Raw genomic sequence first — 19029 nt, 5'->3', positions numbered from 1 at the left:
TAACTTGGGGAGGATACCGCTACTTATTAGAGTTAATCAATTTAGAATAGGCTCTGGCCAAGCAATCAAATGATGATTGATTTATGGTGTAAATCGATTACTTACCTTACCTATCAAAAATGCGTCAGTACTAAGGTAGAATGGGTTGAGACTCACCTAGAAATAAAAGAGAAAAGGAACTTGCTGTAGAATTACCACTTTTTCAGAATTGGCTTATGGGTCAAGCTATCAAATGTGTGTTTATCCGATATTTTCATATCGATCAGGTTCGTCGCTTGAAGAGGTCCCACTCTCCCGTTGTTGAAGTCTCCAACAAACAGCGCCATTTCTCTATTGTTTTACAAAAAAATCGGCGTGGTACAAGGTGGATAACGCGTAATACATATTCCATTGAGCAATGCCCATCCTAATCTCCCGGTGGTACCATCCGGGCCAAAGGGAACTTTTGTGGATGGTTAACTCACAACAGCGTCTGATCCCCATGTTAGGGGCGGCTGATAGACGTCCGAGGGCCAGTGAAGAATCAAAGCTCAACTGTTCAATGTGGTCCTCCAAAGAGATAGGAGGATGCTGTTAGGCTCTGCAAACTATCCGTTAAACCAACCAGCTTCTAAAAGGAAACAAGACAAAAACACGAACCAAATATAATAGTAACGACCTCAGCGACGTGAGCTATATACTGTTCCTTTTAATTCCAACTAAGTGTTTGCATCCTATATGACAGATACGCATTTCGACCTCAACTGTAAGGTCATCTTCAGTGTCTCGTACTTGACTAGGCTAATCTCAACTAATACAGATTATTCTTGTGATAATGACATATTTACCGAAGGAGCTTTCATGAAATAGGAGTGGGCTTCGTACAAGGACCAACAACCGTTGGCAGAACTACTAGAGACCTTTGGGAGCTTCATGGTCAACGCAGTGAGTGGTGTGGTCCGATCTTCCACGATCATCCACGAGAAGACGTAAAAGCACAAAAACAACAGGTAAGGGAGAGTGCAGTAAACCGAATTCGACTAGACAACTTAGGAAGCCGACTAAAATCTGTGTTGTTTGTACTAGTGAGGGTCACAAAGCTGCAAACAGTTCTCAGTTTAAGGAGCTAAACATCAACGAACAGTGAAAGACTACACAGAAGAAGAACTTGAGCAGGACATGCCTGAACAGCCACGACAATAATGACCTTACAAGTTATGGCAAATCATTGCCGACTGAAGCACCATATGGATCACCTATTGAATGAGTAGATACGGGATTTTATCGCGAGTCGCCGCTCGGAGATCTAGTGGGTGAACAGATTTACAACTAACTACACCTACAGGGCGATTCAAGCGGAACCGGCCTCAGTGAAACGCAGCCGTTTGTAGTTCCTAAAATTAGGAGTAGTTCAACATCCCAGAAAGTAGCAAGTTCAGATGATATGCCAAAGCTGCAGTAGGTCTATCTCCTTCAATTCCAAACTCCTTAATGGACCTGAACTGCTGACACTGTTGCTTGCCGTACTTAACTCCTTCCGCCAATTTCCGATTGGCGTGTGAGGTGGTATCCGGGAAATGTTCTACCAGATTAAAATCAGGGAACAAGATTGCTTTCTGTGGCGTGACACTTCAACGGAAGATAACTATCACGATTATGTTGCGACGATTGGGTCTACATGTTCGCTTGTGTCAGCCCAAATTGTAAAAAAAAACATAAACATCGTAGAACTTTCCGACCAATTTCCACGGACTACGGTCGCTATCACCAAGCACCACTAGGTGGACGACTACCTGGACAGCTGCCAGACGACCTAAGAAGCAATAGAAGTTGTGAATGAGGTGTAACTCGTTCATGCAAAGGGAGAATTTGAGCTTACCTTTCCAATTCCGGAGATGTGCTGCCAGGCCATAAAAAAGTATAGGAAGATCAACCCTAGGAACTGGCCTTGAAGAGGATTGAGAACATGGAATTGATTTTGGGGATGAAATGGATGCCCAGTGTGAACTGCTTCACGTACACCGTCAACCTTCGTGAAGATCATCAATGGATACTTCAACCACAACCACGTTCCTACGAAGCAAGAAATATTTGAGGTCATCATGAGCTGCGATGGCGAGCAATCGCTTAGGATGGAGTGGAGATCTTGCAATTCAGCCCTCTGCACCAGCTTGACAACGGAAAGTGCAATTATTTAGAGAAGAAGCGTGAGACGAACGAAGCTCTGGTGTCATCCTCTACAAGTGCCAGAACAAAATGGGTGTTCATACCTCCGGCGTCGATGACCAGACGAAAACCAGACGATGAAATCCTGGAAACAATTCTAGTGGACGCCGAATTCATCATTAATTCCAGGCCTCTCACCTACATTCATCTTAAATCGGCTCAACACTTTCAGTTTGGCAACTCCCGTGACCTGAAGATTCTGCTTTTCGAGCCAATACTACAGCAAGGAGACCTACGAAGTAACTGGAAACTGGCCCATCGATTTGCGACGAGTGTTGGCGTAGGTGGGTTAAGGAGTACCCATCGATCATCCCTCGCTGCACAAAATGGTTTGCGGGAACGCGGGGCCTAAAAAGTTGGTGATCTGGTTCTTGTTGTTGATAGAACGGCGCGTCAACAGCAATGGGTTCGCTGACGTCTAGAAAAGTTTATCTCGGTGATAGACGGACGAGTACGTCAAGCACAAGTACACATAGCATTGGGAGTATTCCGAAGGTCCACGATGAAACTAATTCTACTAGACATCGGGGATGCATTTGAACGTGTTCTGTTCATGCTCTGTTCACACATTTTGCTCACGTGAGTCGTGTTCAGGTTTAAACACTGGGGCGATTGAACGCAGTGCATCACTCGGATCATCATCGTTGAGAAGCGCTGGCTGATCGGTCGAGATTTTCACAAGGTTTTCGCGACATCGTTGTCGTTGTCCTACTTGTGAGTGGACGCAGACAGGGTTAGTCTCTTATTAGAGGTTTTCACTTTATTTCCATACACCTCTAAACACATATACTGGGTAGAACCCTAACCAGTTCCCGGGCTAGAAATGTTTCTTGATACTTGTCTCCTTAGATGCCTTTCTCAGCTACAGCAACGTGAAAGAAATCCATGTTCGGGGCTTGGTCCGTCTCTGACTATGTGTAATGGATAGAGTCCTTATGTCGGCCATCCAGCGTATACCCAACATCCAACTCAAAAACATTTACCTCCATCGAAAAATCGCTTAAAATGGTTAGAAATTAACGAATAAATGCGGTGGGCTATTAGTTGGATTGATTCATTTAAGCAAATATGTAGCAGAAACATGGTGGTTCAATTAGACACTTATCGGCCCAGAAGATATTGGACGGCAGATGGCAGACGATTTAGTTCTGAACTGTCAAGTTTGAATACCGTTGCGTGAGCAATCAAATTGTCTAGATTTTGTTCACAAGTGTGAGCATGCTCTTGAGAGCAATCAGGGAACATTTTCGGCTCGCTCATAGAACATGTGCGTTCAATATGCGTCGCTGCTAGACATCATGGAGAGCGGTGAGCCTTTTAATCATGATGGTGGCTCCGTAGAGGAACCCTAGGGCGTCATGTAGGTTCACGGGTGGAGGAATGTTACGAAGAGCCTCGCCATCGTACGCATTATTCGGTACATGAGGCAAACGATTAGACAACGATAGCAACGGTCCCAAAACCCCGGATGTAAACAAATAGGACATAGCACAACAGAAATAAGGGAATCTAAAAGAAATTTTGGCATGTTTTGCGGTACCTTTGAAGTCTAATATCTAAAAGAATTACCATAAATCAACGAAATTTACTTTCCTTCTTAGCTTAAATTAAACGCAACATCATTTCATCAGTATGATCAGTCTAAAGATTAACGGCTACGCAGTCTTAGGCTAAAAAAAAACGAGTTTTATTATTCACCCGACGTTTCGACACGGTGATAGTGTCTTCCTCAGGATGTCCTCATCGTGTCGAAACGTCGGGTGAATAATAAAACTCGTTTTTTTTTTAAGCCTAAGACTGCGTAGCCGTTAATCTATAGAGTCAAGATTACAGTCGATTTCCAACAGCAGTAAGATCAGTGTTAACAGATTTAAATCTTCATAAAATTAAAAGTTATTAGGTGCACAGGCAAATACACGATTGTGAACAAAATCCCTTATAGTAATTTGGATCTGAGATCTAGGCTCACGTGCAACTGAAACTACTTTTCCTAACTAAAAAAAACTTCGCCGAACGAAGATAAATACCCGTAGAGCCCGAAATCAAAGCATTAGGCTACACTTTACATGCAGACAGTAAAGGTCGTATTGTATATTAAATAACATTGCCAAGGTTGAACAGAAATTGTAAGATGTAATATGTACTAGAGATAAACAGCTTAGAGTCCTCAAAACGCAAAATATCTGGTCTGCTTCCGTGGTTTTGGAGATATCATCCGTTATAAAGTCGAGTCTCCTACTAGACGTTGCCACCCACTTTACGCCCATCGCAATTTCTCAGCTGGCTTGTATTCAATCCAGCTGATTTTTTAGCGCTGTTAGTGCTTACTACAGACTCATCACATGCAAAAAATGAACTAAATTGGTTGGAAGACAGCCTGGAAAACGCGGTGGGCGTAAAGTGGGTGGCAGCGTCTAATGGGAGACTTGACTGTATATTCAAATTTGTCGGCAAGTCCGTTCCTCAATGCTTATTAGACACCCAAGGGACCTGAAGATCTTAAAATTGTATAGGAACTAATAATCAAATTCTTATGAGACGAAAAGAATAGCGCTATTGAGTTAGAACGTTACGCCAGAAAGAGGAGAAGAAGAATTACACTGTTTCAATGCATCGATAGTCTTAAGAATTTGTAAGTGTTCGCAATTCAGTGTGGAGTGTTTTTGAGAATTTGTTGGGATTTGTATAGTGTTTTGTTAAAAATAGTGCATATAGTGTCCGTAAGTGTCGTGCAGTTTTCTCCGTCAGTTATACTGTTAGTCCATAGTTTACTAGGCTAGCGTACTACTGCACCACCCACGCTACTTCCAAAACCCACCACCAGAGCGAAAACGAAGTCCTTTTGGTAGCCTGAAAGGGGTGGCAGACGCTGAACCAAGATAGAAGGATGTCTGCGCACGAACGTGCTAACGGGCACGAAAAACGACAGTACAATGTCTCGGGTCACTGTCCGAATACTTAAGGCCAGTAACCCAACTACCCTCCACTCCATAATGCTTGAGGAGTCGCAAAAGAACCACCAGCCGAAATGTTTGAAGGAACAGCTTTAATACTTTGAAGAGTTGTACCTCTGAAGCAAAGATAGAGAAGTGGAAGACAGAAAGCAGAGTCCCACCGCTGACCGAGTCCGTCAAACTACTCGGCCGTCAGAAGACCAGAAGGGCCTGTGCATTAGTATGGGACAAATATCAAATCCTCGCTTCAGTCGACTTTTTAGATCCCATTTAGGTCCCATATGAGCTGTGCAAAATTTCAGCGCAATCAGTGAAACTATAATTTAGCGCAAGCGGTTCAAAGTTTTCATAGGATTTACTATGGGAAAAGTTACACTTTCAGATAATAAATCCCAGAGGGCGTCCCTTGTCTCCTTAATTCAAATCGATCAATGTTTCTTGTAGAATAATCAATTATGAAACTTTCCTTCGAAGACCGCAAAACAATTGGATGCTTGTGGAAAAAGTTATTGATTTATTACCGATTAGTGATCAAATGAACGGCTTTTTGTTTTGTTTTATTAGCAGCACTGTAGCTGCTGCCTTGGCTGCTGCTGTGGGGTGGTGATGCCTCCCGCCACCCCATGCAACAACGGCAGCAGCAGTGCTGCTGATAAAACAAAATAAAAAGCCGTTCGTTGGATCACTAATCGGTAATAAATCAATAACTTTTTCCACAAGCATCCAATTGTTTTGCGTTCTTCGAAGGAAAGTTTCATAATTGATTTTTCTACATGAAGCATTGATCGATTTGAATTAAGGAGACAAAGGGCGACCTCTGGGATTTATTGTTTGAAAGTGCAACTTTTCCCATAGTAAATCCTATGAAAACTTTGAACCGCTTGCGCTAAATTATAGTTCCACCGATTGCGCTGAAATTTTGTACAGTTCATATGGGACCTAAATGGGATCTAAAAAGTCGACTGGAGCGAGGATTTATTTTTTCCATACAAGCGTGTACCATACTACTGTGCATGCCGCCATGGCGTTGCTGTGCCACCCCGTAAGGCCGCAGAATAAACGGAAGGCACTAGCTGTGCTCGTCGCCATCGTAGAAGACCTGAAAGAGCACGCTGTGTGGTGGTGGAAAGTAGAAGAAGGGGTCCCGAAGAAGTAAGAAGGACAGGTTAGATTAGAATGTAAGAATGTAGGAAAGAGGAAAGTGTTAGAAGAAGAAGAGGCCGGAAAAGTCCGGAAATGAATGTGTAAATATAACGTGACGTGAGTTTTTATGTACTACAGTGCGAAGATTCCCTGCCTGCGATTAACTGATCGAGAAGCATGTCGACCCTGAGGTGTTGTCTCAGGGAGTCTCAGAAAGGCTCCCCTACTGAGCTAGTCAGCAATTACAAATCAAAAGGTCGAAAATGTGCTAAAAATTCCGATATCTCTACTGGTTTGCTCGTGCTTTGAGCTGGAAATGCTTGATACAGATGATTTTTAATCTCTGAAACTCACTAGCGTCACCTAGTGGATAAAACTAGGATCAACTAGTTTCATCATCAGATAACTCTTGATGCCCTGATCAACTTAGCTGAAGATGAAATTCTATGAAGTCTGAGAGAGACGTTCAGAGATACAGAAGTTCAGCATTTTGAAACTCAGAAGATTAGAATTTCTAAAGTTAACTTGAGGCACCTAGCAGATAAATCCAAGTTGAACTTTTTTAACTTTTTCTTAAGAATTGTTTTTATTGAAGGTCTGAATCTCAAAATACAGAAATAAAAAAAAAACTTAACCCACTGGTTTTTTTTTATCGTAATGTCCTAATCAACTTTGCCGAAAACGAAATTCTTGTCTATAATCTGAATCATAAGATACAGCATTTTAAAAATTACTAAGACACACTAGAGCCATTTACGGACAAACCTTCATCAAAGGATGACCTTTAATGACCTGATCAACAACTAGGGCTTCACAAATCTTGATGTCCTGATGAATTCCGCCAGGCAAAATTCTGCTATGCAGTCTGGTTCTTTGTAACAAAAAAAGCAAAACACTACAAATGCATTGTGCCCCACATAAGACGAAATTCGATGAATGACTATGAATAAAACCCTACAAATGCGCTATATTGTATTTTTTATTGCATCCAACGTTGAATACTGCTTAGTAAATACAATAGAACCCTACAAATGCATAAAAGGTGCATCACAAACTTACAACATTCAACACAGAACTTAAATTGTGCTCTGTAAATGAAGTCCTATCCCGGAATAACAAGGGTTAACCCGGGAGCGATCGCGTCGTGTACTGAGTACACGCACCATGAAAAATGCACGCTACACAAGCACACAATATACAAATTCATGTAAAGGCATGCAAGGAAAGCACTTCAGTGGAAGTTCTCAAAGAACTCAGTGTTGGAGAGAAGCAGGCCAATTTGCACTGGGAACTTAGAGTCAGAAAAAAGATGTATGTTCTAAAGCAGAGTCTCTGCGGTAATCGAGAAAGTTATTGATTAAAAAAAACGATCGCTGAACGCTAATGGGTTCAGGCGCACAACGCAGTCGCAGTGTACTCATTGAAAGTACTCGTCTAAATCTCACAGATGTTACAATCTCAATCGTCGAATGTAACGACCTATGATGAGGAAAAAAGGCAAAACTAAATAAAATGTAGAATACTTTAATTATCGAGCTATACTGCCAGGTTTAGCAGAGCAAAAAAAAACATCGACTTAAATGATCAACGCCACACAAGCGCGGACCAACTCTTCGCTCATATAGGGGGACCCAACCAGGTTGGCTGTACTGTGTAAATACGTAAATGCATCAGATCGCTTGCTCGTCGCTGGATGTGATCGGATCGTGTCTGAAAGTAGGTGTAGCTACGTACCTCTCACTTGATCCACCAGCAGCAGACAGACAACCATTACGTTGGCGGCGGCGGCGGCAGTGGCCAAGACGTCGTCGACGGCATCGAAGACGACGATAAGCTGGATTTAAGTTATTGCGGGATGATGATCGATATGCTCGACCCGTTTCAACGAGTGTGCTGTGCACATGCTCGCCTCACCACCTTAGAGGGGCTGCTATTTGACACGCACATGAGCGCGCAGATACCTAGATGCATTTAGTTGCGATTGGAACATGCGGCGGAGAACACGACGACGACAACGACGACGATGACGATGACCCGGAGAATTAATAGTCGGCCAACGTTTTCTCGGCACATACCTCCCCACCTACCTGGATGTAGGTATGCGAAGAAGCAGATTAAGTCCGTCGATGGCGGTGAAAAATTGATGGACGGTTAGCTTAGCTACGACGACCCGGGATTAGAAACTTGGTGAGTGCTGTTTGTAAATGCATGCATTTGCATCATGCTCACAGGTTCAGAAATAAAAACAAAAATCGAAACGCCCAAAAAATCACCTGTTCGATTGCTTCGTGTTGCCGTCATTAGGTGATCATAAAATAGTGCCATTAAACAACTGACTATAAAATTAATTGCAAACACGCTCATCGAACCGCCGCGCCGCCCGCTCGATGACAGGGTCCTAGCAAGACCTTGAGTGCACCGTTTTAGCCCGAAGATGAGATGCATCACAAGTAACTATCGTAAACTTATACTTTATCGCCCAGGTTCAGGATTTCGGTGTCACTTGACACCGTTCATCACTCAGGGGAGGGAAACGGACAGGTTGAACCTGTCGTTGGGTACAGCGCAGCGTTTGGAAAGGTTTCCAGCATCATAAAACCCATACAACTTCACACCAAAGGCGGAAGGACCTGTGTTTTGAAGAACACAAATTGCGTTCGGGCAGCACACTTTCCGATAACAAGTGGACAGGTACCCCGAGACGCGGGAGCAGTTAAGTATGTGAAGAATTTATCACTCTTACAAAGTGCTTCCCGTTCGTGCCGGTCAATCATTCTTCTGCGTCTGCGCTTCAAGGGCAGAGGGCAGGATCACCGAGATGCAGGTATCATTAGTACTAGTTGTCGATTCAGCGATCAGCTCGTGATTTGATTATAAATTGAAAGGAGTTTCGATTCAAGGAGAACATTTCAAATCTTGTAACATTCTATGCTTCGTGAGCCGCACACTATAAATTGTAGTGAAGCAAGCAACCCACAATTATTGCGATCATCAGCTGTGGATTGATCTGAGCATGACCGCGGACATGATGAATGATCAATTATATATTTTTTCAATCCATTTTGCATAGTTAGGAACCCTAGCATGGGGTAGGAGATCACAGATCGGTTGGGACTTGAACATTTAATAAATGATCTCAGCGACAGGTCATATCAAATTGATGTGCAATGATTTTTTACACTGTTCAACGAACCAAAAAATAGAAAAGTAAAAGCATGGTGTCTGTTTAACTCGTGGGACTTACATGAATTTCCTCATGGTTTAGTGTTATCTCATGGTTTTTGCAGGTTTTTACAGGAGAGAGGGATTCCGAAGAAAAAGCATGTTACTTGCCCAAGAATTTGTTCCCAAAAATTGCATAATACTCTCTACGTAGTTTATGTAATTATTCCATATAACCAGTGCGACCACGTGGCAATGGTTCCGCTCCTTTGCAGTCCAGCACTCCTCATCGCTCCTTTCAGTACTATGAACAGTAAGATCGAATGAGCATCGCCCTGCTGCAGACGGTCTAAGGTTACGAACGATGACGAAATTTCATTAGCAACCCGTGCACTTGATTACGATCCGTCAAGCGTCGTTCGGAAGCTTCGTCGAAAAAAAAACATGTTCGATAATAATCTGCCATAACTCAATACTCTTCACTCAATCAAAAGCCACCATTAAACCAATAAATAGACGATGGGTCTGCAAATTGTACTCCTGACATTAATCTGCAACAGGGTGAACATCTGATCTGTCGTTGATAGGCCCTCACGAATACCCGGCGAAGAACTCATCAATCGGCCTCAGCCTGTTAAACAGAATTCCGGAAAAAATCTATTATGCTGAAGTGAGAAGTGTTTTTCCTCTGTAATTCGCGCACTCCAGTCGATGCTCTTTATGGTTTAGAGGGAAATCAGCAGAGCAGTTCTTTCTCAGTAGTCTCTTCAGCCCTCGAATTGCTGTCTAGACCTCATCTAGCGTTGGAGATTCCACAGTCTGTCCGTCGACTTCAATTCGAATACTGTCTGTCGCTCTTCTATTCCCACCGTTCAATAATTCCTCTAAATGATCTCTCTACCTGGCATCTATGTACCATTGTTTTGTCTGTCAGCAAGTTTCCATCATTCTATTTTTCTCCCCATGCCATGGACAATTTCATAAAACCTCCGCCTATCATTCTGTTCCATGCTGTTTTGTGCTTGAGCAATTACATTTTCCTCATGGTCGTTCTTATTTTTGCGGTGGGTTCGTTTTTCGGCTACTCATGCTTCCCTTGCTCCCTGCTCTGCCGGGTCCCCGACACCAACATCCAGCTTCTGGCAACATTCTTCTCGTCTGTTACCCTCTGGCACTCCTCGTCGAACCTCCCATTTCTAAGTCGTCTTCGAGCAGTGCCTATCACCTCTCATCAATGACATCCGAGAAGTGGCGGCCATCTACCAGTATACTTCGTTGTTAGGTTGTCTCCAGGTTTGCTTGTGAATGTCCTTGCGGGCAAACACGCAAAAACTGCTACGCTCAAAAATGTGTTTGGCCTGCACATTTTTAGTAAACATCCATGCCGCACATGACTGTGTTCGAAACACACATTTTTTAAAAATTGCTCGTACGCTCACATGAGCATGTATTTTGCAATAATTTCGACATGGCAACCTCACTGGGTTTATAAACCACCTTCAAATACCGAAAAATATTGATATTTTGCAAAAATGTGAGCGTACGAGCAATTTAAAAAAAATGTGTGTTTCCAACACAGTCCCTGTGCGGCATATGGGCGCTACTCAAAAATGAGAGTTTTTATTTTAGAGAGAAGTAGGTAGGTGCTACTAAAGGCCATCTCCATGGCAGCAACTAAATTGATTAATCTTAGACTAGTGTGATTTGTGACGGAGTGAAAGCTCTCCATACCGGCAAGGAAAAAAAAAAGACCTCTCTCCGACCTGCGCGTCGGTATCACCGATGACAATCTCAACGTCGTGTTTTGGGCATTCGTTAAGATATGTGTCCTTCACATCATTGGTTTTGTTGTTGGTCGGCTCCCCAAGCAGCACGCAAGTCACAAAGGAGTGTCGAGGTTTTTGGTTGGACAAGAGTCATTTTCAAGTAATTCTGCCTTTGAGTTAAATTCACATGAATGTAGCTCCTGTGCAACCAAAAACGTGCGCTGTCGCCACTTTTTTGGGACTTGTGTGCTGCTTGGGTCATAGACATTGATAAAGCTGTAGTTGTCAACTTTGTCGAAGACAATAGAGTGATCCGACCCCTGCGAAAAAAAACTGTGAAAAAAGTTGTACCCTAGGAAAATGTGAAGCAAAAACTGGATGCTATTTTTGAAAGACTTAAGTAACGATTCTTACAGTTCTACTAAGTTCCTCCGGACAATTGAAAAGATTCTATCAAGACGTCCGAAAATTTATAATTAAAGCCGCTTTAAACATTAAACTTGAAACTACTAGACATAGGATAGCGAGCCACTTAGGCACTGGTCAGTATGTTGGGCACTCTTCGCTATAACTCAGTCAATTCTAAACCAATTGACTTGAAATTTTGTATACGGCTAGATACTATACGCATCGCACCGCGTTTCAATTCCAAAAATTATCTCAATTGGTTCAAAATTGACTGAGTTATAGCAGAAAAGTGTCCAAAATCGAAGCCGAGATGGTACCACTTCCCTACCTAGCTAATGCCTGAAGCTCATATGCACAAAATGTGTTGAAAAATTAACACATTGAAATGGAAAAAAAAAACTGTTTAAACAAATCTCATATTGAATTTCAAATAACTCAACGTACATATGTACAGATGGGTAAACTAAATTAATACCTGGAAGGCGATCAAACGCGTCGTTCGCATTCTGTTTGATACGACGGATAACTACGTAGAGGTAGATGCTCGAAAACAACTCACTCAAAGTACAAATTTTCAGTAATACCAATCCGTGTGGTCAATTATGACGCGTTTGATCGCCTTCCAGGTAGCAATTGTTCTTCCTCTACAAGTGGTTGGGGAAGCGTTGCCTGTACGATAGGCAAACAGTTTCAAACAATAAACAAATCGCTTTCGCTCTTCGTACATATGTACAACAGAGATGGTTATATTTACGGTTTAGGGGAAGATGATATAGATAGATCGATGAGATTTGAATTACCTTGACACATTCCACGCACCTCTACGCCAAGGGTGTGAAATATCAAAGTGATTGTTTCGCCCCAAGCTTTCCAGCATATGAAAAAGGGTAGATTCAATCTAAGGAAAACCATTTGTTTTACTTAAAATTTGACTGGTTACGTATTTAAATAGCTAGGTGAAGTAATAGCATTTTATGTAAGAAAAATGAAGTTTTTTATTGATAATTTTCAAATATGCCTGCTGGCACAATAAAGTTCGAAAACATTATAACTATTTTTTATTAATGTAGTAAAATAACGTATATTTTATACATCCAAAGGACACTTTTTATAAAAATGGGTTTTGATATATTTTAAGCACTTTTTGCAATAGCCGCAATTTAATGGTGTCCCGTTACGAAAATAGTATGTTTGTTGTAATAGCGAATTTATTACTAGCTTTAGAAAAATGATTTTCAGGATTCTCTTAGTACTCGTGGAGACCTTTCTTCCAACATATAGGTTACCATGATCGACGCGTTATCTTAGGCGTTACAATGGGTGCGTAGATTTGGTGTCCCGTTACGAAAATTTTAAAGACATTCATAAGTGGATAAATAAGTTTGGTTTGATCAAATATTTAACCAAAAATCCGTAACCATGATGAAATGATATTATAAGGTGTATATATTTTCATTATCCTTCTTGCTGTAACGCCCCTACGGCCCTACAGCTCTCCACGGAAACTTCGTAAACAAAGGGCAGGTATTCTGGTGGATCAGTATAAAAAGTGATGTTTTATTAAGTTTTGTGATGACAGCATACTCTTTAAAAGCTATAACCTTTTTAACATGTCCTGTGAATTACCACCATGATGTATAAAAAGGTTTATAGAATCACACAGCGTTCAAAACTTGAAGATTCCGAAGTGATGGTTGGCATTCCTTCTTTACCCCATACATCACCGTATAATTTTCTTTTATGACGACAAACATATTTTGAAGCTTATGTTCTTTTTGAAAAATAAAGTGTAAAATGCATCACGAAAATGGCGTAGCATTACTTTTTGTGATAACATAAATTAGTAACCGTTGATTGAAAGTCTAGCGACCTCCCTCTTGTCGTTTTGGTTGACAACTTTTTTTTTCTTCTCGAAATCCGTTTGTTTGTATCGTTACTGGTTGTCGTTAGCTAAATATCAACGGAAAGCCCCCATACTCCCAGTCCCATCCCCTCAAAAAAAAACTTTGTTCTCTCTAACCTCGACCAAACGGCAAGTTCAACGGTTCCCCAAAACTATCATAGAATAAAAGAAAAATCTCCTTTAAAATGTAAAATTTATTTCAATGAAAATTGGCTCCTTTATCCCCAAGGCGCATGAGCCTTCCAATAAAGGATTAAAGCAACATGCGACATATGCTTGAAAAGACTGTGTTGGAAGAATGTACTATAGATATCATTGAATCTTCTTCGGATCATTATAATGTAGATTGTAGAATGTGGAAAAACCGAGAAGATAGATACGTCGCACAACCATCGTTTTGGAGATACAATTAAACTTCACGTACCCGACCCCCGATAACTCATTTTCAAAATGCTGGCATTTCGTCAATTTTCATTTCGTCGTTTTTATGTCGCCCTCGATCGATCATAAATTGGTGCTTATTTATTACACTCAAATGACCATGTAGTATCCGAAACCATTCCGGAGATATTCCGGATTGTACTAAGGTCAGGGTGAGGGGAAGGGATCTGTTTTGCCAAATGGCTAAATGTGATTATTTCGTGTGTGTTGTGTTTGAGAGGCCACCGCGGAACCTGCTCCAGATGTTAAGAAGCGGCCATATCGGTTGATACATACTTAAGTCATTTTTTTCTATCCCATTCTTTCGAAATGAAGATTGATACGTCGCTCGGCATGTTTTGGTTACAAACCAGAAATATTCCCGATGACACCCCCGTGGAACCTGTGCTAAATGTTCCGAGGTGGCCATTTAGTTGATACATACTTCAGTCTATCCACAGACAAACAGGCGTAACACCTAGAACAATTTTCGTGAAAATCATCGCCCAGTTCACACTACCATCACCTGGTGGAAATGTTTCACGAAACACTGCGTTGTGCAATATCGTCAACAGAAGGCGCTAGTGTTGAACGTCAAACGCAAATAAAAACGATGTGTTCGCCTTTGGTTGTGAAAGCGACAACTATGAAGATATTAAATGATCGTTAAAAGCATGGTGGATAGAAATTTCGCCAGTGTTACGTCTGTTTGTCTGTGGTCTATCGTTTCTGACTCAGTCATTCGAAATCATGAAGATTGATATGTCGCACGGCATGTTTAGGTTGAAAGCCAGAAGTGTCCCCAATGAGGCCCCACGGAACCTGTCACGGGAATCCGGATGGGCCAACTGATTCAAATCTGGTTATAGCAGTTGTGTTTCACTATTCGCAACAAAAATTTTGTTGAAAATCGATGGTTGAAACACAACAACATACGAAATAATAACTTTTAGCCATTTTGACAACCCCCTGACCCCAGCACAATCCGGAATATCTCCGGAATGGTTTCGGATATTGCATGGCCACTTGAGCATAATAAACTATCTCCAATTTATGATCAATTGAGGGCGACTTCAAAAAAATCGGATGAAAATTGGTGAAATGCCAGCATTTTGAAAATGAGTTGTAGAGGGTCAGATACGTGAAGGTTAAATAAAACTCGAAAAAGGTTCCCCAGGGCGCATTCCGATGGCCACCATAGGGCCAGGGTGGGTTTGAAGGACTATTGGTGTCCTGCCGGACAGCTACTATCTATCTGGAAAATATTGCCGAAGGCACCAACATTCTATCTAGCAAAGCATTCAATCTACAACTAGATGACTTAAGCCGTAACACAGGGGATTTTTCGGCTTTCAGTCTGTTAAGCGATTGAAACGAAAATATCTTTCTTACGCCCGACGTTTCAATGGGCTATGCCATCTTTTTCAAGGGTTCTGTAAAGGTCAATTGGCTTAGTTACATGAAGATACAAGAACATACAAAAACTACAGTCTTACAAGAATATTTTTCGTTTTTCGTCTGGAGGTTCAATCTTTGCGTGAAAACTTGTCAACATAATCTGGTTCATCAATTTCCTAAAATATCACAATCAAAATCACGATTTAACAATTTGAACATGTAACTAAGCCAATTGACCTTTACAGAACCCTTGAAAAAGATGGCATAGCCCATTGAAACGTCGGGCGTAAGAAAGATATTTTCGTTTCAATCGCTTAACAGACTGAAAGCCGAAAAATCCCCTGTGAATTCGAAGCAGTCGATAGCATCTACGTATTAAGCCGTAACGGGACACCATTTGCAAAACACTGTTTTCACGCGAGCGTAACGCTGCGCTCCCAAAACTAAATCAAGAATATTTCCAAAACTATACATTTCTCAGTAAAACTCACTTCGGCAATCTTGTTCACATCAATCCAAAGAAGAAATGTCTAGAAGACTCTATTATTCAAAACTTCATAACAGAGCTAATATACGCATTTCAGATTGAAAATTTTAAAAAGAAGATTTCTGCGATGGTGTCCCGTTACGAAATGTAACATGTTATATAAAGTAAATTGCAACCAAAACCCCATAGAACAAATATTGCATCAGCAAGTACATCTAATAAGCTTGTTATAAAACCTGTTAAACCATATGATCATGAACATTAAAATTGATTGCAGACGTCATTTGTTCACGAAAGTTAGTTCCTCGCGGTGTCCCGTTACGCTGGAATGTGTCTTATGACAACTAAGTTGCCGGGTCATTAATTGGCTCGGTAGCTTAGTTTGTAAAGCACTTGTCTAGCGAATAAGGGTCGTGAGTTCAAATCTCACCTGAGCTGTGGATTTTTTTCCCAATTTAACCTATAATTTACCCATCTGTACATATGTACGTTGAGTTATTTGAAATTCATAATTAACCACACGGATTGGTATTACCGAAAATTTGCACTTTGAGTGAGTCGTAAATCTCATAGTGCTGGTGGGGTTTAAACCCACGTCTCCCCAAATTCGCTAGGCAAGGCGCGTTGACCAACTTCGCCACAGATCAGGTGGCGGTCTGTGATGTGGAAATTCAATCCAACGTACACCTCAACCCACGTTCTGCATCACAACTCTCCATCTCCTTCGGTTCTTTGATGTTCACTTGTGCAACACTCTCTGAGAGTGCCTATGAACAATACTCTAGTCCTCAGAGAATTGTTACTTGTTTTGTGGCGAAGTTGATTAATCTGCTGTGTTTATCCAACTTGGGGAGACGTGGTTTCAAACTCCACCCGAACAGCGTGGGATTTATTCAAAGGTTTAAAAGGAATTACATCGGTGATTTTTCTAGGGATTTGAATAAGTTTTAATAAAACGACCGTTCAGGGACGTAGTACGCAATCAGCGTGCCTGTTTAGAGCATAATGACCCACATGCATGACCTGGGTCATAGAGTAAAGAAATATGCTCAAGAAGTTCCTTCGAAAATGTCACAAAGTTCTTCGAAATAGTTGTATAGGAATCGATTTCAAAGAGTTCTACAGCAGCTCCTCTAGGAGAATTTCTAGGGATTTAAGAAGTTCTCCAAAAGAGTTTCTGCAGGAGCTTCTCATAAAGCTTGAAAAGACAAGGGCTGAAAGTCTCCTAAATAAAGACAAATCAATCAAATCAATCATAAAGCATCTCTGGGAACTAATGGTGGAGTTATGTTGGGATTTCCTCCCGATGTTCCGAGTCCTCTAATGCATGTCCAATAGTTTTCTTGTTTTCTAGTCTTCTTCAATTTTAGGTAGTAACTTTTAAAAAATAACTTTAGTTTGGAAAGGGGGATGGCTTTCTCGATTGATTTTTATCTACATTCCCGACATTTAGGCCAAGAAATTTCAAGGATCGTAGCAACCCAGAAGAGCATCCCGTATGCAAATACCCCAAAAACGATACATGGAAGACACTACGACCCTTGAAAAAAGCCAAATTCCTAGGCAGAAACGTCGGGAATGTAGATAAAAATCGTTCATGATTTGAAGACTGAGTTCCAGTCGTAAAACCCTATACTAGCTTGAATATTTTTTAGTATTTCCCACCATATTGGTTTTTCAGATGTTGTTTTTCTGGGATTTTATCAATAAATAAATCCACAGTTCTCTCAGGGAAATTCCTCGCTTCCTCCACAAATCTTACAAAGAGTTTCTGCAGGAACGCAACTAAAATGAGTTGCATTATGAACATTATGCAACTATTTTTCATTAAGCTACTTATTTCAGTTGCATTATGAACCGGTACGGAAAAGTTGGCCATTATGATACTGAAATGAGTAGTATAAAATAGAAATTATGACAATTGCATAAAATATATTTTATCATCTTTTATGAATTAATTACGGAAGAACACATTACAATATTAGAAAGATTTCAGTGATATTTCAAAAAATAAACTCATCTGTGATGATTTTCATTCATTGCATAAAGTACTCCTAAAGGCATTTTACAAAAGACTCTCAGAGGAACTTTTTAAGAAACTAAGAGAAAATCCAGATAGATTTTTTGGATGAAATTCATTGGAGAATTACAAAAAAACATAGAAACAATCTTGAAGAAAATATAGGATATTTCAAGACCAAAGGAACTCCTAGCAGAGTTTCTAACTAAATTATCTCCTACTTAGAGGAACTACTGGAACAATTTCTAAAATATTTCTAGAGAAGTTTCGAAAGGAACTTAAGAAGAAACTTGAGTAGGAATACCGGAAGGAACTCTGGGAAAACTATCTGCAGGAACTATTGGAAACATTCGTGCATCAATTACTTGAGGAATCCCTGCAAAAACTTTCGGAGCATTTTGCGGAAGAATATCTAGGACTGTTAAAGGAATTTTTAGAACAATTCCCTCAAGAACTATCGAAGAAATTCTTAAAAATAATTCCCAAAAGAAACTTGCAATAACTTCGAAACAAATTCTCGCAAGTATTTTGGATGAAACAGTTACAGGAACTTTTCAAAAGATGACAGAGGCTCCTCTAAGATTTCCTAAAAGAAGCTTGAGATTACTGCAAAATAGAAACAAACCTAGGCATGTCTTCTGAAGTCGCCACGAATAGTGGTGTTGTCATCTAACTCTTTCGCGACCCATTATGAAACCTGACTATGACTTGGCGCAAATCTCCGTTTCAATTACCTCTAGTGCAAAAGATTGCCACTTGGATAAAACCGTGTAGTAAAGATATAATCTCCGTCAAACTCAGGCACGCGCGCGCACACTCAATGACATTTCATCTCGCCCGTAAAGCTTGCCTCGTTCATCATCCCTCGCTCACTCCGTCCGTAGTGTGCGACACCGAGTCACCGAGTCGTGACCAAAATCGCAACCAAAACTCAGGTAATTCAAAACATGACCACAAAAAGTGAATTTAAGCAAAAGAGATGTGACTGCGGAAAGGCGTGAGTTCTGGAATTTCGGTATCCTCTGTCTCCGTCTCCCTTGAAGACGATGATGCTTAAACTTTCACCTTTCGCGACTTACTCAATTGATTGCAATTGTCCGGCAAGGCAAAAAATGGCACATTTCTGCGCAGTAACGAACCTACTCAACTTCGCGGTGGCGGTC

The 19029-nt window shown here is 41.0% G+C and overlaps 1 protein-coding gene across 4 annotated transcripts in view; it reads right to left on the bottom strand.

The window, feature by feature from the left end:
* Positions 1-19029, bottom strand: part of LOC109423693 (tyrosine-protein kinase Btk) — a 471634-nt gene that overhangs the window by 307067 nt on the left and 145538 nt on the right. The gene's annotated exons all lie outside the window — the stretch shown is intronic.

Source organism: Aedes albopictus, chromosome 2 (assembly GCF_035046485.1).
Source record: "Aedes albopictus strain Foshan chromosome 2, AalbF5, whole genome shotgun sequence".
Taxonomy (NCBI): domain Eukaryota; kingdom Metazoa; phylum Arthropoda; class Insecta; order Diptera; family Culicidae; genus Aedes; species Aedes albopictus.
This window is presented reverse-complemented; position numbering and strand designations above follow the sequence as displayed.